Source organism: Excalfactoria chinensis, chromosome 10 (assembly GCF_039878825.1).
Source record: "Excalfactoria chinensis isolate bCotChi1 chromosome 10, bCotChi1.hap2, whole genome shotgun sequence".
Taxonomy (NCBI): Eukaryota; Metazoa; Chordata; class Aves; order Galliformes; family Phasianidae; genus Excalfactoria; species Excalfactoria chinensis.
Genome location: NC_092834.1, coordinates 7642529 through 7660147, shown reverse-complemented (window position 1 = coordinate 7660147; position 17619 = coordinate 7642529).

The window sequence follows — 17619 nt, the reverse complement described above, 5'->3', positions numbered from 1 at the left end:
TTCAGCAGAAATAAAGCCGTTATAATCGGCTTGGATTTCATTTTTTAAGAGTACAGAACTAAAAATGCTGTTAGCCTGGGAGCATTACTGGTCCCACTGAAAGGGCTGTGAATCTGAAGAACGGCTGAGATGTTTGCAGCTGGAGCATGCATTTGAGGCCGGAAACAAGACAGCACAGCTCTCAGTTATTACCTGGTCCTCCCATCTCTTTAAGCAGTTGTCACCTCTGCTCTCCATAGAAAGCCAGGATAAAGCTGGTTGTTCTGGTAACATTCTTCTGTCGGCGTGTGAGGGAGCAGGGAGTTGAACTGAGGATGCATTCCCTCTTTGGTGGAGCTGCTGGGGGGCTGCAGAGGCCAGGTGCACTGAATGAATGCATCTGGAGGAAAGAGGGGAAACTGCCTGAGATGATCCTCTCTGTGGAAAGAGCTGTAGATGCAGCAGAAAAGGCACATCCTGGCTTTGTTCCTCACATGCACACACAGAAAAAAAAAGCCACTTAATCCAAGCACAGAAGCACAAAAAAGAATGGAGTGACCTTTTAGGAAGTGTGTTAGGAAGTGTCCTTGTCCTGCTTGAAGGCAAACCCACACTGTTCCTTAAAAAGGCTTTTTAACCTCTTCGGTAGCACTTCTAGTGAGGCAGTACCAGTCACCCTATTCCACTGGGCACCTGTTCTTTCACGGTGCTGTCCTTTTTCTTACTTTCTGAACTCTGTGGTTCTGTCATTTAAACCCACCTTAAGCTACCTTTCCTACCTACATCATCATTAAGAATAGCTTGTTATCCTCTTCACAGCGGCTGCGTGCATCCTTATCCTTGTCTCTCCTCAGCTGTTTCTTCCAACTCAAGCAGCTCCTTCAACATCCCTTCAAAAGTTCTGTTTCTCAATTATTCCTTCTCTGAAGGTGACCCACAGCTGTCCTCAAGTGCCTGGCCCCAGGCTGGATGAGGTCCCTCAGCTGTGGCCTAACGCATGCTGAGTAGAGCAATAGGATGATCTCACAGCTTATAGACTGAACTTTCACTGATCCATCTCAGTATGACTTTGGCTTTCTTTTTTTCCCTCATTTTTTTGTTAAGAGCTGCATGATACTGCTGGCTCCCATTGAGCCGGCAACCCCCTCTAACCTCCACACCTCCCCAGCACTACTGCTGCTCACTCTGTTGGTTCTTCACCCCATTTCTTTGCAATTGATTATTCCTACCAAAGTGCAAAACATCACAGTTGTTCTTATCAGGTTGCATTTCTCTGCTTTGAATACATTCAACACACTGGGCACCTGCAGAGTTGCAAACAAATACAGCGCTGAGTGCAGGGATGTGCTTGGGCCAGCTGCCTTTTTAGGAAGCATGGAATGTTCCTGCTTTCAGACCCCTTCTTTTCTATGGATGATGTGCACTACTGTGGCTGTAGGTCAGCTGGGATGGCTGAGGTGGTCTTGGGCAGCCCTTAGGTTGGCCATGGGTGCCACGAGGGCATTGCTGTGTGGCAAAATGTCAGCTATGGCCCAACCTTACCCCATGAGCAGCCCTCCACCCCTGAATGGCAAACAGTGTCCCACAGAAGCAAACACTCACATTTTCCTAAAGGAATAAAATATTTCACTTAATAATAGACCATTATAGACTGGAGGTTTTGTAGAGATGTTCTGCTGATCACTTGGGTTGGAGGAGGATGGGTGCACAGTTCAAAAGACACTCTATATTTACTGGTGAAGTATAAGCAGTGAAATTAAATAGCAAGAGATGTGGATGCTAAACCCAGAAGCAAAACAATCCAAGTTAGTACAACAGCAGATTAATGTTAAGGATGAATTTACACAAGGCAGAACGAATGAAAAAGGAAATAGCTCTAAACCAGCTTAATAGTTATTTCTTATCTTCTTGCCAAGCATTTCTCATTAAGGGTCTGTTACTGATTCTTTTAAATCTCTGCTTACCAAAACGTATCAGATAAGGAGACCGCTGACATTTTCCTTTGGGTGTTCCAACCCCGAGATCTTGCTGAGCTAAGCTCATGGTGATAACTGGACAGGATGCTAAATAGTTAATGAGGTTACAACAGCTACGTATATAAGAAAGAAAAGCAGTAAAGGGGCAGTTCCTTTAGGTTCAAATCTTGAGGTTTTAAAACTTAATGCCAAGGTACAGATAAACTACACGGTAATTTCCCAAGGAAGGATTAGAGGGCTGCACAGAAGATAAAACCCAAAGCATATGCTGGGCTGCCTTGGCTTCCACTGAGGGATAGGTGGACCTGGAGCAGTGCATAGCTTGACACATCAGCCATCACTTCCACGTGTACTCACAGCCCTCACCAGCCTGCAGCAGGAGTGCTGCGCAGTTGGAAAGCAAAGGAGGAAAGTCTGACAAGTTTCACAAAGACGCTGGAAAACTTTCCATGTGAAACACAGAGTTTTCCTCTTCCTGCCCATCGGTCTCACAGGGACTGAAGGAAAAAAACCCTGTGGGGTTGAGTCATTCACACTGTACTAATAAAAATACTTGCAGCTTGCTCTAGGGAACAGTGTCAGAGTGCAGCATGGGAGTAACACGACGCAGTGGGTTCCTTGTTGGCTTTACAGTGAATGCTGTTACCTGAACTGTGCTGTTCATTTCCAAGCATCCAGCCTGGGAGGTGTCTGTTCTCAAAGGTTACCATTACTGCCTACGTTTCCAAAAGGGAATGGGTTAAAGTTCAATGCACTTCTTTAGTTGTACTGAAACAGGACTGAGTTTTTGTTTCTTCTAGAAATCAGATGAGTTTTCATTCTGAACTTCAAGTGCTGACTCAAATTGGTTCCACAGTTCCATGAAATGAGTAAAGCTGTCCACACGCACCAAGCTGCTTTCCTGTTTTTCTGGACTGGGTCCTTTCAGAGCAGCAATAAATACAATTATAAGCATAATTTTAGCCTCGTCCAAAAAGAAAGCAGACTTAAAGGGGAGATCTTTGGCTTCTGTTTGTTTGCTTTTAAGCAGAAAGCCTTCTGCTTCACAGTTTTGGCCGAAATCAGGTTTATTGAGGGATGGAAAATCCACTCTGTCACGGCTCAAGCTTCCACCCCAACAGCAACATTTGCAGCTTTGTTTGCGGTAAGCTTTAACAGAAAGATTATTTCTCCATCTCAGATACATTTGTTTCTTGTCAGCGCTCCCTGCAGTGCATCCGTTTGGCAGCACCCCCTGGTTGGGGAGCCGCAAGCTGCTGCATTTGCTTCAGGGCTGAAAGTTTTCCTGCAAAGCCAGCCCCTGTTACCTCCCTTTCCTTGCACTGCTTACCAGCATTCCACCTGCAGAAGCCAGACACGGTCCAGGAGGTAGGAAGGCAGCTTCAAGTGGCAGCAGGAAGGCATCTCTGCTCAGAGGGAGGGAAGGACACCTCTGCTATGACCCCGTATTCTATGCACAGTGACCCACTTCTGCAGCCTGGGAGACTTGGCTGATCTGCACAGAAATGAGTGAATCCAGGTCAGTCAGACGCAGTGTGAGATCTGGTCAAAGGATAAACGGATGGAAAAGGGCTGTGAGTGATAAAGGAGCTGAACACAACTTGAGCTGAAGTGTTTGGGGAATTAATCCAGGTGGCAAGAGGATAAAGGTGAAGCTCAAGGACGTGGTTGTCCCTGAGATGTTTTAGACCTTTTTCCCTATGCATGCACTACTTTGGACACAGGAACACCCTCGGTGCTGAGACAAGCACGGTCTGGCCTGGCTGTGAGTTTATCGCTGACTCCACTGGCCTGAAGGGAAGCTCCTGATTTACATGAAGAAGGAAACCTGGGTTGGATGATGGCATAGCATCCACTTTCTCCCGGCAAGAGGCATTCGGTCTGTCTTCACAGGATAAATGAAACTCTCAGTCTCCAGTTCTGTGCTTAAAATCCCTTTGCAGACATAGGAATACACAGTTACAAGGTTACATATACAAACTGAGACAACAGCACAACCTTGATTCACATCTGCAAGGCCAAAAGCTGTCTCCAGCCTTAACTCTCTCTCACACCTCCAGCACCATCACAGGGTCTGCACGTGGGCTGTGCAGTGCACTGGGCACTATAAGGCTATGACAGACACCCCAGACTGAAGTGCAGGGATAATTGGAATGGTGATTGCAGCACGGCTTGAAGCCCCGGGGCATTTACCTAGAGGTGGATGTGGATCATCTTCAGGCAGGGTCAAGGCCGAGTGGCTCCACTGGTGTCAGCCCAGCTGGTGCTTTCCCTGTGAGACACAGAGCTCAGAATCTGTTCTTGTTCATTAGCACAGCCTGACATGGAGGAACGGACTTCCCAAGATGGGAGTAAGGAAAGAAGGAAGGAAGCAGTGACAGGCATCAAAGTTACTGCTGCCCTGCTTGTGTGTTGGCAGATGACAGGATCCCAGCACATCATTAGCAGGGGGCAAATGCAGAAGTCCTTAGGCTAAATCTTGCCGTTGCTCCCAGTAATTGCCTTCTAAGCAACAGGGAGATTGAAGGACAAAGAAAGGTCTTGTACCACCAGAAAGAATATTTTCTGACAGTAAACTTTTCTGACCATAAGTCAGGAGCATCAAGACCCTCAATGAATGTGGCTCTGCTAGTACTAACAGCAATGCAGTCTCTTATTCAGAGGGCACTCTGCTTAATTTTGCAGTAGCTCATACGGCTAAATAAACAGATCACGCCAGCTTATATTTCCTTTACACACAAATGCGATTAGAAAACATCCCTGTATATAAAATCTGTAAATATGCACTGGTTTGTTATTTGATACGCAATAAATTAGGGTGTTGTTTTGTTGGTTTTTTTTGTGCAATACTCCCAACAGGAAGCAAAGCATGTGTACTGACTAAAACAATGTTATTCCTTGCTTAAACAGAGCAACGCATCCTGTTGTTGAGAAGCGTAAGCTTTGATTGGACAGGACTGTTATTGCAGCTTCAAGTCATTCAAGACTTTTAACAGCAAAAGTACTTTTTATTCACTTCTAGGCAACAACTGTTGGCGTATTTCCTTACAGAAGACACGGTTGTGTCCGGCTGTTACTCAACTGGTAACATTAGAGGCATAAAGTTGCAGGAAACACAGCTCATCTTTTGCGTAGATAGGAGTTGGCTTCCCGATTTCCCTGGAAATTGGACTTGCTGCCGGGCAGAAAACCACAATTCACAACAGCAAATAACAGCTGCTCTATGAGTATCTACCTAAGGGCTGGTCAGCAAAACAGGCGACCTGTGATGATGATGACCTTCATGACGTGATCTGAAGGAAATTAGTCACCACTACTCCCTGCTTCCTTATGTTTTAATGCGTGAAACTATTGTCCTTTCCCAGTTTAGCTGGGAATGGGTTAACCCAAGCTGTTGTGAATAAGTGAAGCTGTTTTCATTGCAGTGGCTGCCTTTTACAAGCGCCTGATGTTGGCCATGTGCCTATTGACTTCCAAGGGTTAGAACTTGGCTCCACAGAACCTCATGCAGGTCTGAGCGTCCAGGTGAGCACCCACACCATGAGGGAAGAGATGAGCAAACAGAGTTGAGGACATGAGCTTGTGCTCTTTGTGCACACCCAGCACACCTTTTGGGATTTCCTGCCAGGTCCATTGGGTCAGTGATGGTCCTTTAAATGTTTTCCTTCCCCCAGCCAGTGGCTGGCATAACACTTGAGGAAAGCAACCAGCTACACATGGCAGTGAAACAAGCCTCTCTAGATCTGAAATGACTGCACTGACTCTGATTTTCAGCTTAATTACGCCAGGGTTCAACCAAGACAAGTATTTCCTGCGTGACACACAAGCAGTAACTCCGAAAGTATATGTTTTCTTCTTTTTCCATTGAGAAACTACACATAATTCATTCTGGAAGCCGAGCAGTACAGGAAATGCATAACAAACAAACAAAACAGGCCATGAGATGAGTCCAGGACCCATTGATGTCAATGGAAGCTTTTGCTGTTGTTCCACCAGTGCTGGGGGTTTGCCCATCCCAACCCACAGGCAAAGCAGGTTGGAGTGAAGTTGGAGCAGGAAGCTTTGGGAAGGAGCGGCTTCTCCTTCAAGGTGGTTTGCTGTTGCTTGTTGCCAAAAAGCCAGTGTGCTTCTCTTGGTTGTCAGCGTGTGCTGTTCTGTGTGTGTGCTTAGCACTGAGGCTAGCAGCCCTCTCGCTTCTTTGGCTTTAATTAGGCTCTAATCTCTAGCAAATTAGCTTGATTGCATGACCATTTTTATTAGCTGACACTCTAACAAGCACTTTTTACTTACAACTTTGTAGCAAAAAAAGACTCAGACTCTCCACTGCTTCACACTGGGCTTCCCCAGACCGACAGCAGTTACTAACACGTAAGCTTTGGGGACAACAGCCAGCTTCGCCCTACATCCACTACAGCCTCAAGGCACGCGGCTTACTAAACTGAAACCACCACCAGTTTCCATGTGCAAAGCAGGCAAAAGGTCAGTGTGCTGCAGAGCAGACAGACACCGACACCAGTGACGTGCAGGAGCTGGAAAAAGCATCAGAATCTGTGGGTGAATATGGTGGGAGAGCCATCTGCTGCTTTGGCAGCCACCACCCCTTACCTTGTGCGCTGCCTTGGGCCGCCTGCTATATGGACACCCATTCCGGTGGGCAAAGAGTAGAGTTCAGGGGTTATCCATGCGTGGCTTTTTATTTTTCCATGCCTGTTTTGATGTAGGTGCTTCACTGAGAGCAAGCAGGCAAGTAAATAAAGTTAAAAACCCACAACCCAAACACCAAAATACTGTTCTGAAGCTTTGAGAAGAAATGCTGTTTCCCTTCCACCCCCAGGAAATGACTCATTACTAGAGAAACATAAAAGACAGAAAGAAAGACAGAAAGACAGAAAGAAAGACAGAAAGACAGAAAGACAGAAAGAAAGAAAGACAGAAAGAAAGAAAGACAGAAAGAAAGAAAGACAGAAAGACAGAAAGACAGAAAGACAGAAAGAAAGAAAGAAAGAAAGAAAGAAAGAAAGAAAGAAAGAAAGAAAGAAAGAAAGAAAGAAAGAAAGAAAGAAAGAAAGAAAGAAAGAAAGGAAGAAAGGAAGAAAAAAAGGAAGGAAGGAAGGAAGGAAGAGATCACTTTAGTTGTCTATTAGTATAAAAATCTATTAAACAACAACAACAAAACCCATGAGAGCTCTGCAGCTGGCTTGGCTGAACGAGCATCCTTGCAGTGGTCTTTCCTCCTCTCGCCTTTCTCCTTTGACCTCCTACTCCACAGCTGCAGCTGCTCTCCTTCCAGCTGCTACTTTGACAAGCAAACCAGTGCTACCAGAAGAGGTGGAAAGGCCGAGCCCTGACTACTTCACCTCATCTGCAAGTGTCAGCAGCTCCCACGGCCCATCTCACCTCCTCCTTCCTCAGCCACAGCCCAGACTGGAGCTGCAGTGATCCCAGAACTTCCACGGCTGGGTGCATAGGGACAAACCTAACCACCAGTAAGCCCACAAGGACAGGGCCTGGCTGCCACAGAGCTCTGGTTTGGTTGTCCCACCAGCAGGCTGTCTTAAGCAGCTCCTCCCTGGTAGATGTAGCCTTTTAAACCCTGTGAATTTCCATATCCTGATAATGCAAATGTTTCCTGAAGTTGCTACCTACCCAACATTTTTGGTGTCAGCCTCACATCAGCTGCTGGTCAGTACAAGTCACCATGCTCTGATGCTGCACCACGGCTTCCTGAGCAGCGAGGTATCTGCCTTACTCATTTGGCTGCTCACTGTGCTGGATGGGAGCTGTGGGGACAAGCAGACCCGTGCTGTGCCTGGCTGCCCCCCAGCAGCTGTGGTGGCACACAGGGCACCGCTCGGTCAGTGGTAATGAGCTTGCAGAGAAGCAGGAGCACACATCTGGTGCAGATCACAGGGCTGACTTCATTCACTTCCTTCCTCCTGGTTCCCCTGTCTGCCCGGCCCGGCCATCTCTCCCAGGCCTGGCCCACGTCCAGGCATCGCCTCTGGGCAGAGCCACCGCCAGCACTGCTTTCCTGAGGTGGGGAGCCAGCAGTCACTCCTCTGAGCTCTGTGGGTGCCTTGATTTCCTCCTCAGGAGCCATCAGGTCTCCCCAGTGGCATCTGGAGAACATCCAAAGCTGATGGAGCAGCGGGCAGCACTGCCCTATTCCACCTGCCTGAGCTGGAGACCGCAGCTGTGGAGAAAGGAAGGCTTCTATCCGCTTGGGCCACAATGCTGCCTTAAAAGCTGGAGACAGGAAACATTATCTGTTAGCGGCTGATGAGCGCTTGTGCTGCAGCAGCTCTGGGGGCTCCCACTGACATCCTGCTCCTGTTATTCTGGGCACAGCCACCAAAATGAAAACAGTCCTGGCCACAAAGACTTTGTGATTGAACTCAGCACAGAGCCTGCCCCATCAGCAGCCCCACGCTAAGGGACTTTGCTCTTCCCATTTAGCCAGCATCGCGGGGGCCACATGCTTATGGGATCACTGCATCCGTGCGGCCTGCCCGGCCCCATCCCAATCCCACATTCTGGCCATAGAGGATGCTCTGAATGCCTGGAGGGGCAGCAGCAAATATGAGAAAACCCAGTTCTGCAAAGGGCTGGACCTGGGCTGTCTGAGATTCAGTCCTGTGCTGGCTGCTGAGCAACACTTCTCGTGCTTTACTGGCAGCAAGTCTGATCCTTACTGCTAAGGGAACTGTTCGCTCCAGTTTTCAATGAATAGCTGCAATACTGGCACTGCGGAGTTATTTCATTGTTCTGTGGCTCCTGGCAGTGTCCTCAAAGGCTTAAATAGATGTTCACATGAAATCCAAGCATCAGTTCAAGTGCCTTTCCTAGGGAAATACAAGGCAAAGAGAGGAGTTTTGATTCAGGATCTATTAGATCCCCTTGCTCTTCCTTGTATCACTTTAACCCTCTCAAACCAGTATCAGGGTCTACAAGAGAGCATTTGTTTTCCAAGAGAGGTTCTGTTGCCTTGCATCTCTCCATCTAAAATCACAGCCGCTGCCCAGACCTGGTGTGTTTCTCTGGCCTGAGCCATGGCACTCATCTCTGACACCAGGAGGACCAGCAGCAATGGCAGAAACCCAGCCTGAGGTGGACAGGAGGGCCCAGCAGTATGGCTTTACCAAGGCTTGCAGGACACAGCTCAAGTGGAAGACACATGCAAAAAGGCTTCAAGCCTCCAAATTTCTGTATTGTCTGGGTGAAATGGAGGCAGCCCTGTCCGGCTCCGCTTCCACACCACTTTCCTCCACCCTGGCTTTGGCAGAGGAGCTCAGGCAGAGGGCAGCACGCACCCCTCACCCACCACACCCCATACCTGCAGGTATTTCCCAGCCCACGTGTTCTTCTTGTGTGCATGTACACATTTACACACTGCCCCACTTCAAACCCATGTCTGTGCCTACACACTCACTTGTACAGTGCTCCTGCCCCTTTAGGAAGTGCATCAGACTCATTTCTGCCATGCTCGTATATTTCCACCAAGGAACACATAACTCCCATGCAAAGAGTGGTGGAACTGGGATTGGCTTCAACCATTGCACAACACAGCTGTGAAATTCGGCACAGCTCAGCTGCTCACTGCAGCCTCCGTCCAGGAAGGACCCTGCACTCCTACACAGCTTTTGCATCAGCAAACCCTCAGGCCAGGCTCCTGGCTCAGCTTTGTGCACCTTGAAGTCACTTCACTTTCCTCCCTGCCATCCTGGGCAAACCCTGGCAGCAGTCCATATCCAGTGCTGCTCTGGTCAGTGCTGGTCCCTGTGCTCCCTGTGCAGGCTGCTGCCCTTCCCAGCTCCCTGGCCGCTGCTTCCTGTGATGCTGAGTTTGGCTTTTCTTCCTTTTCCCATCCCTGGGACAGGACAGGCCATCTGGCTCTCATTAGTTTTTCAGTGCTCTGCTCTATGGAGCAAATTCAAGCTCTAGAAAGGCTTTTTTCTTTCAATCTTCCCCCCCCCCCCCCACCCATCATGCTTTGAAGAAACTCCCGTTTAAACAAAATGCTTTCTCATCCAATGCCATCACTGGTAGCCCTGAAAGGCTGCTTTCAGCCTGCTGCAAACCAGCCTCATGGAGACCTGAACACCTGCTGAAGGCCTGCCCTAAGCCAGGCCTTCCCCAAATCCTCCCCAACATCCCCATTCCCCCATCGCAGTACATCCCCACTAAAGCAGAGCAGCAGCCTGACCTGACAGCTGTGCGTTTTGCAGCGCTGGGCTCAGTATCGCTTTCACTCAAATCCACACTGCAGAAGACCTCTGAGGACCCTGAGGAACCCTTTGGGAAAGCTGCAGGAGGCACAGAGGGTGAGCACTTCTATTTCACGCACAGCAGCGCAAACAGAGCATGGAGCTCCTCCGGAGAGCCCAGCTGTGCGTGTAGCTGCTGGAGAGGAACAAAAAGAGAACATGCTGCTGATAAACACCACAGACACAACATGATGCGTACTTCAGAGCGAAGCAGAGCGCTGGAACCCGCTGCAACAGCCTCCTCCTGGGGATAAAGCTTTCAGCAGCTCGGGATGAAGCGGAGCGCAGAGCGGTGGGATCACTGAAATGCTGGCATGGAGCGACCGCGCAGACAGCAGCCCTGAGCTGTGCTGCTCACAGCGACAAACTGCACTCATTCCATGCAGCCAAAGCAAAGGCGGTCGGTGCCCACTCGTGGCCAAGAGAAAGGGAACTAATTAAAGAAGTAGAACTGTCTTGTGTTTGGTGGCTGGACACGTCCTACTCCAGGAGAGTTTTGTCTTCCTGGAACAGAGGAAAATGAGGAAACTACGTGTTGATGGTGCCCAGACCTCATCGTTTTTCAGGAGTTGGGCTCATAGCTCCGATTCTTACAGCAGTGCATTTCCAGGCTCAGAAGAGGCACTCTGACCACTGAGGAAACCTCAGAAGTGAGAAGTATCAGCCCTTCAGCCTGGGCATGGAGCCAGAGGCTCAATGTCTGAAGGGAAGTGAGCTTCACTGTGTCACTTGCAGCCCCGAACATCAACATCATCTGGAATTATTCCACTCTTCTTCATTTCCCAACGCTTTGCTTGCAAAAATATCCATTTTAGAGGGATTTAGGATTTGTGCTTGCAAACGAAACAGAATATGGCTTGCATAGTGGGAGCAGCTCAGTGTTGCATGGCTGTCTCTGGATGTGTTTACACAGCTGTCCAGATACCACGCAAACATTTTCTCAGGAGGCAGTGTGGTCTCATGGAACGAGCGTGGCCAAGGAGTCAGGAACTCCCACGTTGTAATTTTGGGTCACCAGTGATTTGCTTTGCTGTGCAGAGCCATTTAACCCGTGTGCCTGCATACGTCCCCATCGCTAACGAGCAGCGGTAACGATCGCCTCCTTGCAGCCACGTGATGTTGGGGATCAATGCATTAATCCTGGGGCAGGAGAGAACTAGGATTCTGACATACAGAGCATCAAAAACACCCTGAAAAAGACCTTTTCCTACCTTCACCCCCCATGGGTTTGGGTTAGCCAGTCTGTATCAGAAGTGATGCTTTGGATGGAAGTCGGTCTGCTTATAACTGAGAGCACCTGTAAGTGCAGCACTGCCATTGCTCACTTCACCCAGCAGTGAAGGAAGTCGAGCCCTCTTTCTAAGACCACATCAGCTTTCTGCATCCTTAGTGCAGTGAAAAAGCAAACAAGGAACTTCTCTTCTAGCCTATGAACATTCATGACAGAAACCAACAGGTTCTCAATAAGCCAAGGAAGGTATCACACACTGCCTCTGCGCAGAAGACTGCGTGGCTGTGGGATTATAAGTACCACAAAATGATTGGCTCGAGTAGACTTCCCATTTAACCCAGAAACTGCATGCAAACCAATCCATATAGCTTCCGGGAGACGAGGATGGAAACAATCCTATGGAGAGATATTGTAGCTGATAGTCTAACTGTGATCTTACCCATTAAACACTCTTGTTTACTTCTCCCAGTGTTGTTACATCTGGTCACTGCATTAATAAAGGTTTTATCGGTGGAAAACCAGAGATCCTCCAGCAAAAACCCATCTCCAATCAGGCAACAGCTATTTTGTTTCTTCACTCTGGTTTCTTTTTTTCCTGATCTCAGTTTCTCAGGGCTTGTAATAAAAAGGAAAAGCTGCTTGCAAAGCTGAGGGAACTGCCTTGCTGACAGACTGCATCTCTGGGGTTTTGTCAGCAGCTCGAGGGGATTTTTGTCAACACCTGGAGTCATACCAGAGAACTGCTCTGCACTTTGGAAGGCAAATGTCTGCAAAGGAGAATGGGTGTGGGAACGGCAGGGTGGCACAAAACCTGACCGGGCAGTGTGTTGGTGAGCACTGCTGGGGCTTCTTCAGGACATGGGAAAAGGCTGTGCTGCATCACATGGAGGTGGCTGCAGAGTCTCATGGCCACATTCCATTTGCTGGGGAGGGCCTGTCACTGACTGACACTACTGCAGAGTGGGCGTTCAGACTGCACTGAGGTGTCATGTATCTGTAGGTGACTGTATCACCATTTACCCAATTAGGGCTTTCACCTCTTACCGGCCTTATTTATATAACTGACACTTGCTTCCATGGGTTCGTTACAGCATTTCATTATCAGGCAATATATCCAGGTCAGCCCTGGTAGCGTAGTGCAGAACCCCGCTCCCTCAGCAAGATCTGGAAATTTAGGTCAATTTGCATCAACTCTGATGAATCTTTAGAACTAAAATGATTAAAGTGACAACTTCCATTGACTCCCCGCTGAGGTCTCTGACCTTAAATCACGGGGGTCACTAAAAGTATGTTAAGAATCTAAATAACCTTCAGTTCCAAACCCCTTTAGATTAAGCATCTCTGTGCAGTGGGCACCAGTATGTCTTGTAGGAACTGCACTGTTTTAAACACTTTATAGGTTCACAATAATTAAATGTTTCATGGGAATTTACTTCATTTCAATGAATACCTTTTTTCTTTCCAACAACAGCAAATCCGTTTTTGAAGAGACAGCTGAACATGTCAGTACTTGAAGTCCACAAACTACCAGCTCCTCAAAGTCCTGACAAAGCCGTACCCTTCTGGATATAAGGCTGCATAGCTTCCATCTTTCCTCATGCCCAGAGCCCAGCCCGGGGTGCCTCAGACAGCTCTCTATGTTATCACAGAATCATAAAGGTTAGAAAAGGCCACAAAGATCACCCAAATTCAACCCCAGCTCTCACCACGTTCCTCAGCGCCACATCCCCACAGCTCTTGAAACACCTCCAAGAGATGACGAGTCCACCACCCCCCTGGGCAGCCTGTGCCAATGCAGCACTGCTCTGAGAATAAATTCTTCCTAATATCCAACCTCTGGGGTCCTCTTCTGTCCCTCAGAGCTGTGCCCTCGTGGCTGTATTGGCAGTAATGTGCGTACAGCTGTTAAATTTCATCTGCAAGAGCTGTGGTAATTGCACTTAAGCACTGCTGCATGTGCATCTTCCATGTGTGACCACTCAGATGACATTATTTTCAGCTGGGTCCCAAATGACACATTTTGTATATTAGTATTTAGTGCCAATCTATAATTAGAAGATAATTTATTATTATTTTTTCCCAGAGCTAATGAAAAGATGCCCCAGCAACCTTTGGACGTGATCCCAAATCCATTAATGCAGCTCAAGTTATTTCATTTAACATGGGACAGAACAAGATACTTGAAGAAAGATGCTGCCAAAAATTGCCAAGCAGGAATCTGCCAAACCCTGGTGAAAAAGGATGGAAGAACTCAGGATCCGTCCCTGTTATATCCAACCTGGAGAGAAACTGGGAAAATTAAATGAGTAATACATCCTGAACTACAATGATATATTGATGGAAACGTGGCTAAGAATTAGATCCCATGGAAAAATTAAGAAAAATATATTTCTATCATCATAATGAAGACTTAAGCTGTTATTATGAGTCATTAATGCCACACTATAGAGCCAAATGTGGCGAGCGTTGGGATACATCAACTGTATTTCTTTCCTGCACATCAGCCTTTACATGTGGATGGTGTCCCACCATGCAGACCTATTGCAGTTATCACTGCACATCTGGCTCCCTTCCATATCTGCATCTCCAAACCCTGATTCCACACCCAAACTAACACTGCCCAGCAACTCCACAGCCAGTTGTTACCCTGTTGCCTAGAAATACACTGGGTTGAGTGCCTGGGAGTACAGGTTAAAGGCCATCAATCTGAGAACTGCTAGGAGGGATCCTAACACAGCCCAGCCACATCACCCCTGCTCTGCCTGGTGTTCCTCCACCAGCTCTGTTTTGTGTGCTCCTTTCTACTTTCATAGTCCTTCCAAAAGCAACTAAAAGCCTACCAACATTCAACAAAAAGCACCTAACAACTGCCACAGTAACAAACCCCCGGCATTTCTGTCCTCAGCACCACGGGCCAATCTGTCTCCTAGAGATGAGCACTTACCCAGCAGAGCCCTGCAGAGCAGGTGGTGCTTCGCAACTAGGGCCTGTACCTGCTCTCCACAGGCAGAGGCTTTAAAACGGCAAGTGGGCTGTGCAAACACCACGTCCCCTGCAGCAGGAATGCATGCCCTGGAGCATCTTCAGCTCCCTGCGGTGGTCCAGACATCAGCTTTTTGGATTTATTAGCAAGGTAAATCCTGCTCAGAATGTATCAAAGCAGACAAAGAAATACAGGATAAATACATTGACAAACCACTGTGAAAGGCAAATGCGCTTTACATAAGAAAGTCTGGAAAGGTCACCAGGATGTCTGTGGGAAGGATGCAAGCATTTGTCTACTTTGAATAATGAGACCAAAAGGTGGACAAAGAAAGCACTGTGCTGTCACCCGAGAGAGAGAGAACAAAAATGGCCACAGACTATGAATCAATTCTAAACCAACTGTGCTCTAATGAAGCCCTCTGCAATACAGATCCCAAATCACACACCTCAACGCCATCAGCAGAACAGGGCTCTTAATTAACGCTTTACTGGAACTTCTTTCTAAAAGTTGATGTCTCAAACTAACATTCCTCTCCCACTGGACGGCCTCTGTATGAATGAAGAAGATAAAAGGGACCTTCCCATCCAACCCATGCAGCATAGAAACGGATTTCAAAGAACAGACCAGTGCCTGATTGTTGGCATCATTCAGGGTCACTTCCCACTCCGTGATTCCCAACAGCACATCGTACTCGTTCACAGAAAGACAGGAATTAACAACAGCTCGTGACCTTTTTATTTTAATGAAATTTAAAAAGGCAGTTATTAGTTATACGTACACACAACTGATTCTGTACTTGTTAGTCATAAATATAGAACATTCAGAAGTACAAAATACACTTTATCCACGGCACAACTTCACATCAATATGAAGAGTTTAAACAGATAAGTAACCAAGTGCCTAACAACGACAGAAGTCCATTTTTGGAGGTTTCTTTCTCTCTTTTTTTTTTTTGTTTATTTTTTGTTTGTTTGTTTGTTTTTCTTTTTTTAAAGACCATTAATCTACACAAAGTAATCAGTGCCCACAGCCATCAGTCCCATGAAATGCACTCTGGCTTAGAGCAAGAAAAGGCCGACCTTCTATAGACAACTAGATGCCATCACCTTCCATTCGCTCCATTAACAGGAAGAACACAAAGCTCACATCCTCCTCTTCTCACAGGTCACGACTGCAAAAAAACAAATGGGACTGGCAAAAATCACCTGGATCCCAACTGAGCACTGCCAGGAAAAAGGGAGAATATCTCAACTAGAAATTAGTCCACCCGATACCTTGCAAACAAAGAGCAACAGCAGTGTGATGCTGGTAAGGCATTGATGACAAAATGGCTGTTATTCTCGAGGAAAGGGTACACCTATGTATAAAAATATATGTCATAGCAATTGGGTCAATCCGACACTATTTAACACTGTGCCAAAAGTAAGTAAGAGTTAAAAAGGCAGTACTGCAAGAAGTATTTACAGTTTCATACTGTACTCCAACAACAGAAAAAAAGGCAACAAAGCTACAAATGGAACTGCCTGGTTAAAGCATAACCGTACGTACTGCCAGTAGTGCTTGTAACAAGGAATGTGACGGAGTCCCTCTCGTTAAACAGGACGGCTTGTTCAAACCAAGGAATGTACATATTTCAGTATCTCAAGTCTCGGTCGCATGCCCACTCGTGGTAACAGCTCACCCAGACATGACAGACAGTTCAAAAATCAGCAGATTCGGTTTTGAGAAACACTGTGTCTGCAAACACAGCCTGATCAGAAATCACTGCTTGATTTGCAGCTTAGCAATGAATACACAAAAGAAACAAGAAATCCACCACCTGTGAAATTCTAGAGACTGGCAGCCAAAGCACCAGCAAACTTACACCAATGGCACATAGTAAGGACGTTAGCATTCCAAATGCACTTTACAACGCCAGCTATACTATAAAGGAAGTTGCTTTAGCAGCCAAACACGTGACAAAAAGATGCAGCACAGCTCAGTCTGCGCGGCGCGTTCTGCCACAAGAGCTGGGATGGGGCTTTGCTGAGCAGCTAACACTGTCACCGCGGATGCTGAACCTGCTCAGTAACTCGGCTAGAAGCACAGAGCTGCTGAACCTGAAGCTCGCTAAGCTCCCTTCTCACTGGGAAGGGCTGCTCACACCTCCCCATGTATGTATGGCAAGGAGCTATGGGAATGCAGTGGTAAGGAGGGGCAGAAAGGAGAAGAAAGCAGAGGAATGAATGACTACAGCTTGCAGGGAAAGCCCCAACCTGGTGCCACCCTCATTGTCCCTTAACAAAGCAGCCACCCTCATTCCTGAACAGGAAGGTGAGGGGTTACCAGATGAGAAGCAGCTGCTCGTGCCCTTATACTTCAGGTGCACTGGCATGTCACTGTATGGAAAAAAGAAGAAGAGCAAATAAAAGAAGGGAAAAAGGGCTTGAAATTCTGCTAACGGTGCATTTTTAACTGCACAGTCAAATTCTGTGAGGACAAGGGGGAATGGCTTTACATTAAAAAGGGGGAAATGCAGATCAGATGCGAGGAATAAATTCTTCACTCAGAGGAAAGTGATGCCCCAGCCCAGGCTGGATGGGGCCCTGGGCAGCCACGTCTGCTGGGGGCACCCAGCCCATGGCAGGGAGGTTGGGGCTGGGTGATATTTGAGGTCCCTTCCAACCCAACCCATTCTGTGATTCTAGATGAAGTCATCACTGCTGATAGTAGGATAAAGACAACTGCATACATCTTATTTTCAGACTGAATTCAGAACTAATTATAAATATGCTTAGAACAGCCTGTCAGGTAAAATAAACCAGAGCTATAGCTTTTTTTTTTGACTCATTTTTCACTTTGCAGATTAATGGTTTTTAAAAATTCTCCAAGAACTGAAATGTATGAAATCTTCAGCATCTTCTGCACAGAGACAGAAACTGCCCATCTGCTGCTCTCTCCCTCACGATCACATTCTATATACAGCTGCTCCCTACCAACGTGTGTGGATGCTGACCCTGCCTCCCCGCAGCCTGCTCTGCACCAAGGCATCTTTTTCAGAGGCAGCGCATTTCTCTCTGAGGACAGCAGAGCTTTGTTTATGTGATTCAGTGAGCAGTCCTTCCCTTCAGCAGCACGGATGGAAAGGGAGAAGGCTCCAGGAGGATTAACATTCATGTGTTCAAATGAATTGTGCGTTAAGTG